The sequence below is a fragment of the Rattus norvegicus genome, chromosome 2 (assembly GCF_036323735.1).
Source record: "Rattus norvegicus strain BN/NHsdMcwi chromosome 2, GRCr8, whole genome shotgun sequence".
NCBI classification, from domain to species: domain Eukaryota; kingdom Metazoa; phylum Chordata; class Mammalia; order Rodentia; family Muridae; genus Rattus; species Rattus norvegicus.
In genome coordinates this window covers 183458990-183479044 of record NC_086020.1, presented here as the reverse complement: position 1 = coordinate 183479044, position 20055 = coordinate 183458990, and the positions used below count along the sequence as shown (strand labels likewise).

The following is a 20055-nucleotide window of genomic DNA, read 5'->3' as shown; positions in this document are numbered from 1 at the left end:
GTTATTCCCTTTCCCGGTTTCCCAGCCACAGGCTCCCCTCTCCAATCCCCTTCTCTTTCTTCTGTGAGGGTGTTGCCCCTCCCCAACTATCCACCTGTCTGACACCATCCTTACATTCATCTGTCCTTTTGGGGTCCAGCCTTGGCAGAACCAAGGGCTTCTTCTCCCATTGGTGACCAAAAAAACCATCCTCTGCTACATATTCAGCTGGAGCCATGGGTCTATCCATTGTAGTCTTTGGGTAGTGGATTTCTGTCTGAGAGACATTTGTTTTATTGATACTTTGTATTGTTTCAACTTTATTAACATTAACGTTCAGTTTGACTATTTCTTTCTGACTACTCCTTTGTATGTGTTTTGGCTTTTGTTTTGTTTTTGTTTTTGTTTTTTTTTTCACATTTCTATCTAGAGCTTACAGGAGTGCTCCTATGTCTCAAGTATGATATCTCTCCACGTGTTTTCTGTTCTAAATTATCTTTGACAGTTGGGTTGATGGTTTCTATGGAATCTTCTGCTCCTCAGATTCTCTCTTATATCTTTTTATTCTGTTGGTGATGCTTGTATCTATGGCTCATTGTCTCTCCTTTGGTTTTCTATATCGAGGGTTGTCTCCCTTTGTGCTTTCTTTATTGCTTCTATTTCCATTTTTAATTCCTTCACCTGTTTGATTGTATTTTCTTGGATATCTTTCAGGGATTTTTGTGGTTCCTCTCTGTAGGCTTCTACCTGTTTATTTATGTTTTCCTGCGTTTCTCTAAGGGAGTTCTTTATGTCTTTTTAAAGTCCTCCATCATCATGATCAAATGTGATTTTAAGTCTTTCTGGTGTGTTTGGATATTCAGTGTTTGCTTTGGTGTAAGAATTGGGCTCCGATGATGCTATGTAGTCTTGGTTTCTGTTGCTTGGGTTCCTGTGCTTGCCTCTTGTCATCAGGATGTCTCTGGTTTTCCCTTATTCTGCTATTTCTGACAGTGGCTAGACCGTCCTATAGGCCTGTGTGTAGTGAGTGGTGTAGACCTGTTTTCCTGTTTTCTTTCAGCCAGTTATGGGAACAGAGTATTCTGCTTTCAGAGAGTAGTCTTTCCTGTCTACTTGTCTTTACCTGTTCTTGTGGGCCTGTGTCCTGAGTCCACCAGGCAAGTCACTTGGATCAGAAAAGTTTGTCTTGTCTGTGGTCCCAGGGCTGAAGTTGCACATGGGGGGGGCTGCTTTTGAACTCTCCATGAGGGCTGCAATCAGGAGGGCCTGAACTGGTTTTCCCGGGGATTCCAGTGCACTGGGGTCCTAGATGGCTTTAGGTGGATTCCACTGGAGTCAGAAATGTGGGAAGAGTGTAGTCTCTTCTGGCTTCCCAGGCATGTCTGCCCCTCTGAAGGTTTAGCTCTCTCTCCCACAGGTTTGGGTACAGGGAGCTGTTTGACCTGGTCCCTTCAGATCTGGGTGGTGTCTGAACTGCAGTGTTGAATGCCCCTATCTTCCTGTTTCCAGAGGCCCTATACAATTTCCTCTTGGGCCAGAGATGTAGGCAGGGGTGTGCAGTACTTGTGGTCTCTCCTGCCCTGAAGTCACAGGAGTGCCTACCTGTCTGGGTGGTGAGCTCTCTCTCAACGGGTTTGGGAGCAGGGAGCTGTTTGACAAGATAAGCAAGGTGCCAGCTCCAACTAAAGACCGGAAGTGTCCGATCCCAGAGGAATTTTGCCCCTGTGAGTCCTGAGTCCACCAGGCAGGTCGCTTTGAGCATAAAAGTTGGTCTTATCTCTGGTCCTGCGGCTGAAGTTGTTCCTTGGGGGCTGCTTTTTAGCTCTCCGTGAGTGCGGCAACCAGGAGGGCCTGAACTGACTTTTCCCTGGGCCCCATGCACCGGGGTCCCAGATGGCATTAGGCATTTTTCTCTGGAGTTAGAAATGTGGGCAGAGTGTAGTCTCTTCTGGCTTTCCAGGCGTGTCTGCCCCTCTGAAAGTTTAGCTCTCCTTCCCTCGGTTTTTGGGTGCAGGGAGCCGTAGATGGGGTCTGTTCTGGTCCAGACAGTGTCCCTGGTGCTCCAGGCCTGAATGCCCCAATCTTCTGGTTCCCAGAGGCCCTATACAGTTTTTCTTGGGCCAGGGATGTGGGCTGGGGTGAGCAGTATTGGTGATCTCTCCCTCTCTGCAGTCTCAGGAGTGCCCACCTGTCCGGGGGGTGAGCTCTCTCTCCCACAGGGTTTGAGAGCAGGAAGCAGTTCTCTCCACTTTTCAATTAGTCACATATTGCTATGAACTTTCCACTTATATCTACATTCACTGTGTCACATAAATTTTGGAATGATGTATATCCATTTTCACTTAATTCTAGAAAGTCTTTGATTTTTCTTTAAGCGCCTCTATCATTTTCATAAGAATGCTCTAAGGTCTTGGCCCATTCTTTAGCTGTGTTGAAATATTTCTGCTATGGTAGGGTTGCTGGGTTCCAATGGGTACATGCTGTCCTGGATGTTATTAGTTGTGCTCTTCAGGCTGACATCTAGGCACCTGAAGCTCTGAAGATTATAGGTCTGGGTGATGAGATCTGCTTTTGTCTCTCCAGGATGAGTATTTTGTTCTTTCTCTCTGATTCCTGGATTTTAGGAGGATAGTATGGTGGCTTTCTGGTGCATTGTAGAAACTTTGTATGCATCTGTTCTTATAGCCTGCTCTGCTTGCATGTTTCCAGCCTGTGCCTGCTGGGATTGGAGGGTGCGATCATGGGGTCATTAGGAGGAGTTAGAGTTAGAGATCTTTGTGATCCCTGTGATCCCCACTAATATAGCAGGGAAATGGAGACTGCAGCAGGTTTTATGCTACAGATCTGGGGATGGGACTCAGAGTTTGTGTTTGGAGAAGCAGAAGGATTTCTATGGATCCAACATCATCCTACATGTAGCCCTGGCAGTAGTGACCTTTGAAATTAGCAGGAATGGGAACAGTGGTTGTGTGTTCGGACAAAGCAACAAGTGAGGAGAGGGAGAACAAGTGAGGAGAGGGAAGGTCTTCAGGATCCACTGATGAGAGGAAAGGATGGGGCAGGTAGAAAGCCACAGGGGTTTGATGCATTCTAGGAGGTGAGACTGCGGTTGAGCATCTATGGGAACTGAGGGAGAAATGAAGTTTGATAGGCAGCCTGCCAGGTTTAAAAACTTTCAAGTTAAACTAAGTTTAACAAAATAGAATTAACATTTGATCTAGCCAACATTGATATACTTTTTAAAATAGTTAACATAGGCCCACATTCTAATCTTCTAGCTTTACACATAGAAGGTGTAATTATAGGCTGTAATTTATGAATAGGTAAACAATATGAGGAACTAAGTGTCTTCCTAAGGGCACAGTACTATGACTTTATAAAAAATAAATCTTAGAAAGGACTGAAAGAGCTTGAAGGGGCTTGAGACCCCATATGAACAACAATGCCAGCTAATCACAGCTTCCAGGGACTAAGTCACTACCCAAAGACTATACATGGACTAACCCTGGGCTCCAACCTCATAGGTAGTAATGAATAGCCTAGTAAGAGCATGAGTGGAAGGGGAAGTCCTTAGTCCTGCCAAGAGTGAACCCCCAGTGAATGTGATTGTTGGGGGAGGGTGGTAATGGGGGGAGTATAGGGAGGGGAACACCCATAGAGAAGGGGAGGAGCATTCGTTAGTGATATGTTGGTCCAGAGACCAGGAAAGGGAATAACAATCAAAATGTAAAAAAGAAATACCCAAGTTAATAAAGATGAACGAAAAAAAATTACTGACCTATCAACAGTTTGTATTTGAAGGAAAATAAGCTTGTGTCCTGTAGGATTGTGGGGTCTTCCTGGTGGACACCCACAACTGTAGCAAACACTGTTTTCATTGACATCACTTTAAATGTTTTTGTCTGGTGTTTGAATTATGTATAAATGAGACATCAATGGAATCCTGTATGTTGGGATTCTTCTCTACACTGGGATGTGAGATTCACACAGGCTGAGTTGTGGGGAGGGCCTTTCGCCATCCTTGAAATAAGGAAACTATTCCTTAAGTTTGCAGCAAATCGAGGCTTCTGCTCACAGACACCTTGCTTGTTTCTACTTCAGTGTTGTGGTAACTGTGAGGGACACAGGGGAGGGTCCTCCTTGCCTTTTTATTAACTCATTTATGTTGCAGATATCATAGGAGTGGAAATATTAGGGCCAGAGCATCCTGAAATTTTTCAGGTTGGAGGGACTGCCAAAAAAGTAATTTTGTCAACTCAGACGTTTTCCAGACTAGACAGTGGAAAACTTCATTTTTCCACAGGTTCACTACTGCCTGGTTCTGACAGATTTTAAGGATAATTGTGATAGATGATTAACTTGTGATTTTCATTTTGATGATTTACATTTTGTTTTGTATCATTGAAAGGATTAGTATTGCTGTTAGAAACACTATGACCTGAAATACTTTAATCAGCCAACACCTACACGCTCACATTGCTATTAATCCCTGAAGGAAATCAGGACTAGAATTCACACAGGAAGCAGGAGCTGATGCAGAAGGCATGGAGAAAAGAGACTTATTGCCTTGCTTCTCCTGGCAATGTCAGCTTGCTCTCTTATGGAACCCAAAGACTACCAGAACAGGGAACACATCATGAAAAACGGTCTGGCCCTCTCCCATCAGTCAATATAGAAAATGCCTTGTAGCTGGATTTCCTGGAGGCATTTTCTCAGTTAAGATTCCCTTCCATCAGATCCCTAAACTCTGTCTTGTTCGTTAATATAAGACAGGCCAGCATTTGTAGTAAAGCTGGAGATCCCTTGACTTTATTATGAATCATGTGCACATTCTCCTTGATGATGATGTGCCTGCTCGACTGTTGTCATAATTGTGCAACTTGTTGTTGTTGTTTCTTTTATTTAATATTTGCTTGGCTGTTTTTGTTTTGTTTTTTTGATATTAATTTGTTTAAGAAGAATGACATCAATTCAAATAAACTAATTTCCCATGGCAGCCTTACTCACTGTGCATTTCATGCCACCACTTCAGTTTAGGTCCTTCTGCTTCTACTTCTTGAATATAATTTTTAGAAGGACACCTCTGACTTTTCAGAGTTGATCTTTTGGGGAGTTATAAATAATAGTGTGAATATTCATGTGGAATCTGTGAGTTTGTTTTCGTTTTGGAGAGAGAGAATCAACATATATGTGACAGACACACCTATCAAACATCCAGGAGACCAACTTTTTCCAACACAGGCCCCTTAGAATATACAGTTTTTCGGCATATAGAGAAAAACAGAGATTTTCATCTCTTCTAGGCAGAATTTTGAATCATTTTTCACAATGACCTTCTTGTATATAAGCAATTTCCTCTGACAATCACAAGAAAATTGTGAACTAAAACATTAATCACTCCAAACATAACCACAGACCAATTTCAGGTTGATTCGTTCTCTCTCTCTCTCTCTCTCTCTCTCTCTCTCTCTCTCTCTCATTTGAAATAGAATATCTTTATATAGCCTTGGCTGTTTTAAATTCACTGTATAGAGCAAGCTGGTCTAAAAATAACACAGAGATGTTCCTACATCTCCCCCTGAAGTCTGGAATTTAAACTTCTTAATTCATAAGGCACAATATTAAGAATGGGAAAGGATATGAAAATGGAAAATATATAATGTAAATGTATTTTTATATATATGGAATGTACATGGTTGTCCTGCAGGAATTGGGACCTATCAGTGCAGAGACAGAGGAAGAGGAATAGGTGTCCTGTAGTTTGGGCTGCACACGGAGCTCACCACAGTAGAAAGAGATGAATGGAAATATCAATGTATAACTTTCCACCCCAAAATTTGCTTGATATGATTATTCCCTCTGGCAAATGCAAACGGAGATCTTTCTCATGCTCTCTTCTTCTCCTCATATGTATACATTCTCAGTTTGTTACTGTTGTAACATCTTTCTGCACTCCAGGCTAGCCTTCATCCTCCTATCCTATCTCTGTCTCCCTGTTAAGATTAGTCATGAGTACCACACACCCTGACTCACTTACTCCATTAATGAATGCCCCAGAGAACAATCAAAGTAAATGTTCAGTGTGCCTCTGGCATCCTCTGCTTAGTCTACAGGCAATTTTCTTTTTTCTGGAATCAATCTACAAATACAGGCAGGAAAGTTGCATCTGTGTGTTTAGCAGAAGAGAGAATTGGGGACCTCAACATGCTAGGCAAGTTCCCTACCATTGAACTAAGTTTTTACACTTCATAACTTTATTACTCCTATGAGTTCTTTTAAAAGAAGTGTACAGCAAATCAGTAGCCAACATTAAATAAAATGGAGAGGAATTAGAATCAATATCACTAAAATCAGGGACAAGACAAGGTTGCTTACTTTCTCCCTATCTATTCAATATAACACTTGAAGTCCTATGCAAAACAATTAGAGAACAAAAAAGGGTCAAAAAATACAAATTATAAAAGAAGTATTCAAAATACTACTATTTGCAGATGATATTGTAAACTTAAGGAATACCAAAAATTCCACCAGAAAAGTCCTAAACCTGAAAAACAACTTCAGCTAGGTGTCTGTATATAAAATTAATTTAAACAAATTAGTAGCCTTTTTCTACTCAAAGGATAAACATGCTGTGAAAGAAACTAGGCCAATGACACTCTTCACAATAGTCACAAATAATAAAAAAATAATACCTTGGTGAAACTCTCACCAAGAAAGTGAAAGATCTGTATGACAAGAACATCAATTGTCTTAAAAAAAGAATTGAGGAAGATCTCAGATTTTGGAAAGAACTCCCATGCTCATGGATTGGCAGGATTAATATAGTAAAAATGGATAACTTGCTGAAAGCAACATGCTGATTCACGGCAATCCCCATTAAAATTTCAACTCAAATCTTCATAAACTTAGAAAGGGAAATTTGCAAATTCATTTGGAATAACAAATACACAGGATAGCAAAAACTATTCTTAACAATAAAAGAACTTCTGGGGCAATCACCATCCCTGACCTCAAGCTGCATTACAGAGCAACAGTGATAAAACTGTATGGTATTCCTACAGAGTCAGGCAGGTAGATCAGTGGAATAAAATTGAAGACCCAGAAATGAACCCACATACCTATGGTCACTTTACCTTTGACAAAATAGCTAAAAGAATCCAGGGGAAAAATGACAGTATTTTCAATAAATGGTACTGGTTCAACTGTCAGTCAGCATGTAAAAGAATGCAAATTGATCCATTTTTATTGCCTGGTACAAAGCTCTAGTCCTAGAGGATCAATAACTTCCAAATAAAACCAGATATACTGAAACTAACAGAAGAGATAGTGGGGAAGAGCATCAAACACATGGGCACAGGGGAAATTTTCCTGAACAGAACACCAATGGCATATGGTCTAGGATCAAAAGTAGATGAATGCGACCTCTCAAAATTGCTAAGCTTCTGTAAGGTAAAGGATACTGTCAATAGGAAAATATCGCAACCAACAGATTGGAAAAGATCATTACAGATCTCACATGCAATAGAGGGCTAATATACTATATACACAAAGAACTCAAGAAGTTAGACTCCAGAGAATCAAATAACCCTATTAAAAATGGGGTACAGAGCTGAACAAAGAATTCTCAACTTTGGAATATTTAATGGCCGGGAAGCTCTTAAAAGAGATATTCAACATCCTTAGTCATCAGGAAAATGTAAATTAAAACAACCTTGAGTCACAAAAGCCAGAATGGCTAAAATTAAAAACTCAGGTGACAGTAGATGCTGGCAAGGATGTGAAGAAAGAGGACTACTTCTCCATTATTGGGGGATTACAAACTGATATAATCATGCAGATATCAATCTGGCAGTTCATCTGAATTGGACATAGTACTTTCCCCCAATATTACAAGGATATATGCACCATTATATTCCCAGAAGCCTTACTTTTAATAGCCAGCAGCTAGAAAGCACTCAATTGTTCTTCAACAGAGGAATGGATTCTGAAACTGTAGTACATTTCCATAACCAAGTACATTGCAGAGGCCAAGAAGTGCTTGCTGACAGGAGCCTGATATTGATGTCTCCTGAAGATGCTATTCCAGAGCTTTACAGATACAATGGGAATGCATGCAGATAAGCATGGGGCCCCAATGGTAGAGTTAGAGAAAGGACTGAAGGAGCTGAAGGGGTTTGGAAAACCATAGGTAGAAAAACAATATCATCTAACCAGAGAACTCAGAGCTCCTAGGGACGAAACCACCAACCAAAGAGTACACAGGAGGGACCCATGACTCCAGCAGCATATGTAGCAGAGGATGGCCTTATCTGCCAACAGTGGGAGGAGAAGCCTTTGGTCCTGTGAAGGCTGGATTCCCTAGTGTAGAAGCATGCCAGGGCATGAAGCCAGTAGAGAAATGTTGGTGTTAGGGGGCACATCCTTATATGAGCAGGAGGATGGGGATGGGAGTGGGGGTAACCAAAAAGGAGATAAAGTTTGAAAAGTAAATACATGAAATAAAATAAAAATTCTTAACCAGTTTTTCTAAAGAAATCTTAGGTCAAGAAGGACACAGAGCATATATTACTGTGTTTCCGAGACTGATGTCACTTATAATTTGTTATATCAGTACATGGGGCAGCTGAGGTCTCTAATCCCAGCACTGCAGAGTATAAGACAGAGCAATCATTATTACTTAGAGGTCAAAATCATCTACATCAAAAATTTTAATATAACAAAAAAATGTAGGTTTCTGTAAATCCAATAGAGGGGATTCAAAAAGTTCATTTATTGGGCTTTCTATTCTCCCATGGTCATTGGTTTCTCCCTAAGAGCAGCGCAGGCTCTGCTGCAAGGTGAGCATAGTACAAGGGTCCTTTAGCATTTCTGGACAAACCAGTAAGTTTTTAATCAACATTCCAAGAAATGTGAAGCCCCACCTGGCTTGTTATGTCTTCACAATGATGGGTAAAAAAACCTTCTATTTGGAAAAATAGGAGAATTCAGCCAGGATCAGCTGATTCAGTGTCCAGAACATTTATGATATGCTACCAGATTTTTAGTGTAAGTCAGTCTGCAACCTCTGCACACACAATGCACTACCTGTCAAATCAGAAACCAAGGAGTATTTGATCATAATCCATAGTGTTGGAGTGTAGTGCCAGGGAACTCTTCGTAATCTCCTAAAACATGGACAGAAGCTAATCTGAAACAAGTTAAATCAGGGTCTTTATTCTATTCTAGCTAACGCAGGCCCCTCTAACACATCACATTTACTGGCACAGAATGATTATATCAAATTTGATATCAGGGCCTACAGGAGGACTCCTTTTCTGATGTTAAAGGTAACCTTGCCTATCCCTTGTTGATCTGCATTCATCAGTCCAGTGGCAGAATTTGACACACTTTTTGCATTTTCCAGAAGGCTGAAGTTTTCTCTTTGTATTGTTTCTAGGTTAAAAAATTGTTTCTAGTCATGTCTTGCCTATAATCCGTTTTCAAATTACCTTCCTTACCACAATTAGAATATCTCCCATTAGGGATGAAGATCCCGGGAGACAAGCTAGGGGAAAAAGAAGCCTTTGATTGAAAAAGAGGCCCGGGTTCTGTTTGAGAAGATTTCAAAACACATTGGAGAGAATCTACAACTCCTACTGGACAGACTGGACGGCACCTACTTTTTCCAGCTCCACAAAGACCAAGTGTATTATCTGAGTGAGATGAGCCCTAAACTGGATGCCAACATATCCAGAATAAGCTAGTGTCCCTGGGGACATGTTTTGGAAAGTTTACTAAGACCCACACTTTCTGGTTGCACATTAAAACACCTTGTACCCTATGCCAAGTATGGACAAAACTAGAGCAGAGCAATCCTTCTTGTATGGAAACCTGGTGTGAAATCCTGTCTGAGTTGAATCACTGAATACACGGCTCAGTACCAGGGAGTAGTGGTTTATTCCATGGCAGACATTCCTTTGGGTTTTAGGATAGCAGTGAAGTCTACCCAAGAGTGCAGAAAAGTGGACCCCATTGTAGTGGTCATGTTCCATCAAGCAGATATTGGAAAGTACGTATGCCAAGAAGAGACACTGATTTACAATAGTCATCCCAAGAACATTTTGCTGTGTGAGAGGACTTAGCTTTGTTTCCTATGTGCTAGCCTTCATGCTAAATCAGGATAACACTGAGATATGCAGCTTGGATTCTTATCAACAGAAATGGCTCAAAAATAGGGTTTCTGGAACTCTAGAATCAAATCCAGGTGGATAACAAAGGTAAGGCCAGCTCAGGCTATTTGGCAAGTTCAAGGCTATCTTGGGCTACCTAGTGAGATTTTTCTCAAAAATCTAAAACATGCAAACCAGAACCTGTGACTGTTTGTGTGAACACATAGAGTGTTTCTATTTTGTATCTGCATCATGTTTGTTTGAATCAGGACACTTGTTCTGAGTGACAGCTTCTCAGACACTTCAGTGAGAACAGGGGTAATCTTACTGTTAACTGTGATACCACTTTTCCAGGATGATAATAGCACAGTGGACTTTAAGGATAGTGTGCCATGCCTGTGGTTTTATATATGAAGTTTAATAAATTTTAATGGTTTAAAAATATCTGCCATTTTGATTTTTCTTGATACCTTTAGAAATTACTTCTATCATATTATCACTATAAACGTGAGATTCAATTGCAGCTATATCTCTAATTTATTCATCTATTGGGCCTGATCTTGCCTTTAAATGTCTAATCACCCTCTTCAATCTGAATTTCAATTTTCAAAAATTTAATTAGTCTTTTTCTGACTTTTGAATCTGATATTATTCTATTGTTGCTGAAGTCAATCTTTGCAAAAATTCAGGGAAGACTTCCTTTGGACCCTGTCTAATTATAGTATGTGACACAGACCTCTCTCTGGACTCTTCAATTTTATCTCAAGCATTTAAACCTGCTAGACGAAATTGGATTAAACTATGATCATGAAATCCAAGCTGGATTTGTAATTCAGCATTCTATGATAAAAAAATTCAAGTCTTTGAACAAATTGAATGAGTCAGATGACAAAAAGTTCTGTTATGTTTATGAATCAGTTGAATTAACATAATAAAATAACAGATATCCTACCACAAGTGATAAAGAGATTCAATGCAATGTCTATCAAAATTTCCTGGATGGCTGTATGTAGAAGAATGAAGCCCAAGAAGAAGGAAAACCAAAATTTGAATGCTTCATTTCTTCTAAAAAAGAGAACAAAATACTCATAGGAGGAAGTTCAGAGACAAAGACTTAAGGAAAGGTCATCCAGAGACTGCACCACCTGATGATTCATCCCATATGCTTCTGCCAAACCTAGTCACTATTGCTGATGCCAAGAACTGCTTTCTGACAGGAGCCACATATGGGTGTCTCCTGAGAGGCTCTACCAGAGCCCTACTGATACAGATGAGGGTGCTTGCAGCTAATCATTGCACATCATAGGAACATCAATGGAGAATTTATAGAAAAGACTGAAGGAGCTGAAGGGGTTTGCAATACCATAGGAAGAACAACAATATCAATCAAACAAATGTCACCAGATGTCCCAGTGACTAAATCACCAAACAAAGAATACATATAGAGGGACCCATGACTCCAGCCACATAAGTGGAAGAGTATGGCATTGTCCAGCTTCAATGAGAGGAAAATCCCTTCGTCCTGTGAAGGCTTGATTCCCCAGGGTGTTGAACTTTGTGTAGGTGGATGGGAATGGGCACATCCTCGTAGAAGGGTGAAGGGGGAGGCAGTATAGTACAGAGGGGAAAGGGGATAACATTGGAAATGTAAATACATAAAATATCCAGTCACCAAACTAGATAAAATGAATGAAGCAAAGAAGTGCAGACTGATAGGAACTGGATGTAGATCTCTCCTGAGAGACACAGCCAGAATACAGCAAATACATAGGCGAATGCCATCATTAAATCACTGAACTGAGAATGGGACCCCCGTTGAAGGAATCAGAGAAAGGACTGGAAGAGCTTGAAGGAGCTTGAGACTCCATATGAAAATCAATGCCAACCAACCAGAGCTTCCAGGGACTAAGCCACTACCCAAAGACTGTACATGGACTGACCCTGGGCTCCAACCTCATAGGTAGCAATGAATAACCTAGTAAGAGCACCAGTGGAAGGGGAAGCCCTTGCTCCTGCCAAGACTGAACCCCCAGTGAATGTTATTGTTGGGTGGAGGGCAGTAATGGGGGGAGGATTGGGAGGGGAACACTCATCTAGAAGGGGGGTAGGAGTTAGGGGGATGTTGGCCTGGAAACCAGAAAGGGGAATAACAATCGAAATGTAAATAAGAAATACTCAAGTTAATAAACATGAGGGGAAAAAGTGACTTCAAGCTGACAGGACTAGGCTTTTTTAGCAGATGCTTGTTTACCCAGCTGGCTTAGCCCCAGTAGCAAGTCATATCTCCAGTTCATCGTTGACATGTGAATTCCTGTTCTAACTTCTCTGGACATTGGGTATATCCTGATCCAGACTGGGGTAGCCTCAGCCTTCAACTGGACTAGAACTGAGGTCTTATGATGGGCAAGTCCTATTGCGTTCTTTTTTTTTTGTCCAAACCTCAAGGAATTTTTCAAGGATCATCTGAAGATAAAGAAAGGCTTAGAAATGTGACTGGAAAGGGAACAATTTGTACTCTTGTTCTTTTGTAAGACACCAAAGTGGCCTTAACACAGGAGTGCAGCCCACAGAGTACAGATTTGCTTGAGCTTATCTCTGATCTCTTCCCCAATTGTGGTCTGGGGGAGCATGATTCCTGGCCAACATACCATAATGTTGTAAGAACCCATAGTGGCCTTACCTCAGGAGCACCACTCACAGAGCACTGATTGACAAAGTGACTGATGCAATAGCCTGAAGGTATAAGGTTTTTAAATCACATTGGTGGGGTTGCTCTTCCACAGGGAGAGGTTAAATGACCACTAGGGTGGGAAAGAACACCACTCAAATCTCGAGACGACAGAAACCCCCCAAAACTAAGGAGAAACCTGTGTTGATGTAATAAACAAGAGGTGTAATTGAGGAACCAGAGCTCTGGGGACGACATGTATCTCACACATTAGACAAAGGAGTTAACCCCGAGCCCAATTAGGGGAAGGTATTTATAGGGAAAATTACAGAGGCAGTTGGCAACAGTCACACTAAGCAATTTCATTGGTTGGTTTACGTTGGCACACATGATCTAACTTGGGCTCAGTTCAACTCTAGGCCACCCTGCTTCTGGGACAAGCTGCCCCTAGTTCTTGTTTTTCTCAGGACTCAAGTCAGGCCTTATCGATGGTTTGTGGTGGCTATAGCCAGGCTACATCCCCAAAACATGTTATGTTATTCTTTGCAGTGAGATACACGTGTCCTCACAGCATGGTCAGTGGGGGATAGTTTAAAATTTTTATTCTTTCATTCCTCACTTCTGCTTGTGACTAGTTCTAACCTTAGAACTCAGGGCCTTCTTCAATTTTTCCCCCAAGGTCTTCTGAGGCATGATATTGTTGGCAAAGCATTAAAATCTGCACTGCACTAACTCTTTCTCTAATAAAGGCTATTAACTTATTAAAAATACAGGGTCCAAATGTCAAAAGTAACAAGAGAATTACTAAGGGTCCTGGGAGTGTGGAAATTAGTCTGACATCCCCAAGCAGAACAGTATAAACTTTCCAAGCACCCACAACGTCGGATGGTAGCCCAGTCTCGGCCATCTCGGGGGCAAACCTAAAACCCCAGTCTCCCCAATTGGCAACTTGCTTCTGGACTTCCGCATCTGAACCTGCTCCCAGGTGAAAATCTCTTTGGGACTTTTAAGGGCATACTCTGAGGATCTGTGTCAGGAGTTTCACAGGTGTCCAGCCCAGCTACCAACTTACAAAAGTCAGGGGTGAGAGTGGGCAACCATGTGTATGGTGGGGCCACCTTGGAGATGGACCATATTACCTCCCAGGCCTGGGAGGAAATTTGCCAAATCAGTTTCTGAGGGATATGGGGATTATAAGCTCTTACAACAGAGATAAAGCTTAAGAGGATTAGCAGTCTTTTCTAACTTCCATTCATTTCTGAGAATATCTGGTGCTGTCTTCAAATGGGAGGCATGGACCCATGCAGCATTCCCATCTACCTAACAACAGTGGGAGTGGTTAACAGTACTAGATAGGGTCCTTTCCAGTGAAGTTATCTGGTGTTGCTGGACCAGGACTGTGTCTCCTGCTGGGAATTGGTGAGGTGCCCTGGACTTCCCATCTTGTAGGCGTCCTTCACTTGGCTCCAAATTCCACTTTGGACTGTTTCTAAAGACTTTAAATGAGCAAACACATTTTAGGAAAAACCTCAGGGTAAGGGACCCCGCCCAACTTAATGAGGGAGGGTTCTCATACATAATCTCAAAAGATATTAGGCCAAAAGCGTGAGAAGTGTTCGGTACGTGGAACAGAACAATAGGAAGGAGGACAGTCCAGTCTTCCCCCAACCCGTCTCTAAGTCCAATTTTGTCAAGGTGTCTTTTAGAGTTCTATTTATCTTTTTTACCTGTTCAGAACTCTGTAGTCTCTTTGGGGGCATGGGTAAGGCTGAATCTGGAAGGGGCATTTCTTGCTCTGAATAGAGCAAGAGGGAAGAAGTGTCACCCAGTCTGTGCCAGTCTCCATGGTCAATTTGGTCAGGGCCTCTTTTAGAATTTTATTTATTCTCCCAACCTGTCCTGGACTTTGAGGTCTGAAGATGTAATATAATTTTTTAATCGACCTCTAAATGCCTGGCCAAACCCTGGCTTACCTTGGGAATGAAGGCAGGGCCACTGTCTGACCCAATTACCTTGGGCACTCCAAACAGGGGGAAGATTTCTTCCAGTATCTTCTTGATGACTACCGAGGCCATCTCTTGCTTGGTGGGGAAAGCTTCTACCTATTCCTGAAAAGGTATCTATAAACACTAGGAGATATTTGTAACCATATTTTCCTGGTTTTATCTCTGTGAAGTCCACTTCTCAGTAGGATCCAGGTCTTTCCCCATGGAGCCTCCTTCCAGAGTCAACTTTCCTGAAAACAGTTACCTTTTGGCATGGTATACATCAGTGCACTATCTGTTCCACAAGATACTTGACAGCTGTGACATAATATTTAGTTTTTGAAAACATCTGGATGAGTTTGCTTACCCCTAAGTGAGTCCATTGATGCATTTGTTTTATCATGGCCTCTGCCTCCTTTTGTAGCAGGATCTTTTTTCCCATTGAGTTATACAAGAGTCTCTTCGTCAGCCTCGCTGTGTCATGGAGGACCCTTAACATAGCCAGAAGCTCTTTTTTTCTTGCCCTCAGATATCAGTAGGCCCCTCTGCTGATGGGCTATAGCAAAGGCATACCTGCTGTCCACATAGATGTTAAGTCTCTTTCTCAGCTCAAGAGCTTTGGTGAGGGGAGCGAGCTCTACCCTCAGAGTAGAGGTGCCTTCTGGTAGGGCCTGAGCCCATATGACTCTGTTTCTATCTACCACTGCTGCCTCAGCCCATCTTTTCCTTCTCTAAGAAGCTGCCTCCCATCTATGGAACAGATATCATCTACCCCCTCTGGTGGCTCTTCAGTCAGATCTTGATAATGCCCCTGTGCTTTAGCGAGCACCTGCTAATAGTCATGAAGGGGGGGTCTAGTTCAGGGTGCGGAGCAGGGTTGCCAGGTTCAGACTCATAGGGGCAGTCTGGAATCACAAGGAACAAGTGGGATATCTGGCCCATGCCAAGGCCCACCGTTCTTCGGGTAGTCCATGAGTATTGTTTGTTGCCGGTAGTACCCTGTACTCAAGGTCTTTTGCTGGACACTAGCCTATTTCGTCATAGGAGCACAGAGTGTTGGACCCCCATATTCACAATACAATTGGATGGGCTTCCCTTCTATCTTTGCTCATAGACAGCACTCTAGGCCTTCTGGCCACTGGAGAGGCCCCTTGTTCTTCCTGGGGCAGTCCTTGACCCAGTGTCCTTTTTCTTTGTATTAGGCACACTGATCTTTAGCCAGGAATTCTCTTCTGTTGCCAGGTAATGTCTTCCTAGGTTCCATAACTACTGTTGCCAGTATATGTTCCTCTCCTGACTTTTATCTCTCTTTAGCTCTCTAACTTCCTCTTCTCTTTGTCTCTTTTTTGTCCCTAGCTTCCTGCTCTTTTTACCTTCTTTCCTCTTTCTCTTCCTCAGTCTCTCTGTTATGATATCTTCTGCATCTTCCTCTACAGCTACTAGATGCTGTCCACTTAGGTGCTCAGACCCTGAACCATACTTCAACCTTACTTTTTCTGCAACTTACACTAACTCTCTCAGCAACTTATCTTAACCCCTCAAGTTTCTGTAACTTTTTCTTTATATCTTTTTCTTACCTTAGCCAGATTGGTAGGACATTTTCCAGCCCCTCAGAGACCTATCCTTGGAGCCTGGTGGTAGACCAGGAGCACTCCCTACCTTCAGGAAGTCAACAGTCAGGAGTGAAGGTTTTCCATCCATGTCTGGAACATTTTTTCTGGCCTCTAGTAGGATTCTGTCTTTCCTTGGTGGTAAAGAAGACCCAGAACAGTTACTAACAGGCATCTCAAGTGGGATGGTGACAAAACAAGAAGAGAATCTAGAGAATAGAGGTCCACTGAAGAGGACAAATAGCATTTAGTCACACAGCTAAACCAGGAGGCCATTTTGGGACAAAAAGGCCATTGTAAAAATAAGCAGAAGCTTTTTGCCTGTGAAACAGAAAGGCAGGCAGAGAGGCAGTTGATCTGTTACCGATTGTCTCTCAGGACTTAGATTTTCCCTCAAGGGGTATCTCTCTTCAGTGTCAGCTTGGTGGCTTTGCCTCTCAATATAACCAGCCTCCAAATGACACTAGGCTTCTAGTAAGAACCAATAACAAAATGATGAAGAGATGATTAGGACCTGGCTGTTAGATGCCAAGTGGCTGACATAAGAATTGTAACCAGTTCACCTGGGACATTCAGGACCTCAGTAGCAGCCCTTTACCAAACTGTCTCACTGGATTAAAGGCCCATGGAAAAGAAAACATTAATCCTGACCTTGGCCATAACCAAAGCCTGAAATCTAAATTTTGACTGGCAAAACAAAGTTCTTCACAGCTTTAGTAGATTCTTTTTGAAACTATTTTATGGGCTTCCTTGCCCCCCAACCTGGGGCATTTTGACCACATGGGCAGGAACTGGCTGCTGAGGGGATAGGATCCCCTCGGCACTCTCCATGTCAATGATGACTTAACAGGGAAGGTGACTTAATGTTGGAGACAGACTCCTCTCTTGCAATAGGGCCAGCAGATAAGGCGAGGAAGGCAGACTCTCTCAAAGAAAGTTCTCTTAAGGCACTCTCTTTTTGCTGTCAAAGCATCAGCCCTGGATGGTGGCCCCTTCACCTTGAAACTCTTTCCCAATGGCTCAGGCTGCTGCCCATGCACAGCCTGCAGGTTGCTTCCCTGTGCACTTGCCACCCTCAGCCCCACACTTCCCTACTCTGTGCTGTTCCTTCCTTAGAAGCTGTGAATGTTTAAGCAACAGGTAGAATTTCTCTTCAGGATCCAAGTTAAAGCTTTCAGGTTCTTGTTAATACCCGCTTCAGACAGGGTCCCTCACTAACCTGGAGTCCTTCATACACAACTGTCAACAGCAGCTTGACTGGTCAAGGGCAGCAAAGGGAGTGGCATCTCTCCATGGGGAGGAGGTTCAAGAGAGAAAGATAAAACTCCCTGGCAGAAAACAATTTTTCTCAAGCAAATTATTTTTAACTTCTAAGTTAAGTACCAAGAGGACCAAGTAAAACTCTTTGATGAACAAAAGAAATAGTTCCGTGATTAAGTTTCCAGTTATAAAGATCAGAGGAGGAGAAAGGCTAATACTGAAGGGGCTGCATCCCCTTCCCTGGACCTGGGGGAGGTCTATAATCCTTCAAGGCAAAAACAAGAATCTGGCCAGTAGAGGAGTCAGGGGTGAGTGATAGCCGACTTCATGTCCCCTGGGCTGGACCAGAAGTGTCTGCCTCCAGAGGGGCAGAGGATTCAAAAGGTTGGGTACACCATAAGTGTGCAAAGGCATGGTTATTGTGGAGTCAGGCTCTGTGGGTCTCCAAGCCCTTCGGCTTCAGGTACCTGTAACCGAACATCTACTCCATGCTTCTTTTACCTGTGGAGCAGAGAATAGAGGCCACTGGGGAGAAAATGGGGGATATGAGGGAGGAGATGGCCATTCAGGAGTCTTTTCAATCTCAGGATAGGTCTTAGGAGGAGCAGAGGCTGCTGGGGATTTTGAACCAGGTTTTGCCAAACCGAGATATAAGGTTGCTGGTCCCGGTGAGCTCCTGGATTTTCCTGAAAAAAACAATAGCTTTATCATCAAGAATCATAGTCAGGTCAAAAGAGCCCTTGGGGGGCCAGCCGACACTGAAAGTCTGCCACTTTCCCTTCTTAACTTCAACTGACATATTATGTGCTCTGTCCTTAACTTCACTCCACTGATCTAATGTCAGGCTTAAGGGGGTCATTACCATCTGTCCCATCATCACAAAAAACACTAAACAGATAAACAGCAGACAACACAAAGAGACCACAATATCCACAATATCCAGACTACAACTGCCATGCCTAGTCTGCAGGCACCAGCCAAGACAGTTTCAGATAGAAAAGGTCTTTGAAGTTTCTCTTCCAAGAGGAACACACTATCCTCTTCTACTGGATAGGAGACCACCAGGAATCCCTCGATCTCCTGTTGCTCTGAAGCATCCCCAGGGCTGTAGCTTGCAGTCCTCTGGACACATCTGTCGGCCACAGCTTCTGAGCTTTACAACTTCAGAAAGCATCTGCGAAACCAAACCACTTTTCAGATAATAACCAGAACCAGAACAGAGAAAGACACAGACAGTGGCCACACACTCAGACACAATTGGAGAGCCCCCTTACCTCCAAGAAGGACTTTAGAGTCGTGGGTGGTTGAGAGATCCTGGATGAGCCCCCAAATTAAAGTCCACCTGGGTGGTGAAGACCCCCACTCAAATCTCGAGATAACACAACCCCCCAAGAACTCACGAGAAACAAATCCTGATGTAATAAAGAAGAGGAGTATTTGAGGAACCAGAGCTCTGGGGATGACACCTATCTCACACAGGAGACAGAGGAGGCGACCCCGAGCCCAATTAGGGGAAGGTATTTATAGGGAAAATTACAGAGGCAGTTGGCAACAGTCACACAAAGCAATTTCACTAGTTGGTTTACATTGGCACACATGATCTAACTTGGGCTCAGTTCAACTCTAGGCCACCCTGCTTCTGAGACAAGCTGACCCTAGTTCTTGTTTTTCTCAGAACTGTTGAGTCAGGCCTTATCAAGGTCAGATGGTTTGTGGTGGCTATATCCAGGCTACATTCCCAAAATATGTTATGTTATTCTTTGCTGTGAGGTGCACTTGTCCTCATAGCAGGGTCAGTGGGGGATAGTTTAATTCTTTATTCTTGCAAGGCAACCCTGGACCCAAAAAGCACACAACTTTTATTCATTACACAGGGCACACTTCACCAACAGGGTTAGCTTGCTTATTCTCATTGCTGGTACACAGGACAAAGGATCTTGTCAGGTATTGGCTGGCCTGCTCAAAGGGCAGTTCTTGCCTCAGTTAGATATTTTCATCATCCAGAACTACACCTGGCCTTGGTGAATCACTGGGAAAGGGCTAGGTTGGCACTAACCCTTGGGGGTGGGGGGAGGTGAGCTTCATAGTCAGGCAGGATCAGGATGACATCTTGTGGTTGCTCTCTGAATTTACCATAGGGAGTGTTAGGGAGTCTTTCGAAGGACAGGTGTTTTCGTTTTGTCCTAATTAGCTTGGTCGTCATCAGTGAGGCCTGGTCATTCTTGACTCATTATCTTGATCACCAAAACTATATCATATCACTTGGCATCCTGATGTCAGAAGTATCTCTCAGAAAGGTCACAAGTTTGTCATAGGCATCCTGACCACCAGATATATTTCTCAAAACCTTGTTTTTAAAGCTTTGTTTCTCATATCTATGAAACTATGAAACTATTACTTCAGCA

General features: G+C 42.7%; 1 pseudogene; it reads left to right on the top strand.

Moving 5' to 3' along the window:
- The first annotated feature begins 8770 nt into the window (after positions 1-8770).
- On the top strand, positions 8771-10100 carry Nip7-ps8 (nucleolar pre-rRNA processing protein NIP7, pseudogene 8; annotated as a pseudogene).
- Positions 10101-20055: the final 9955 nt, after the last annotated feature.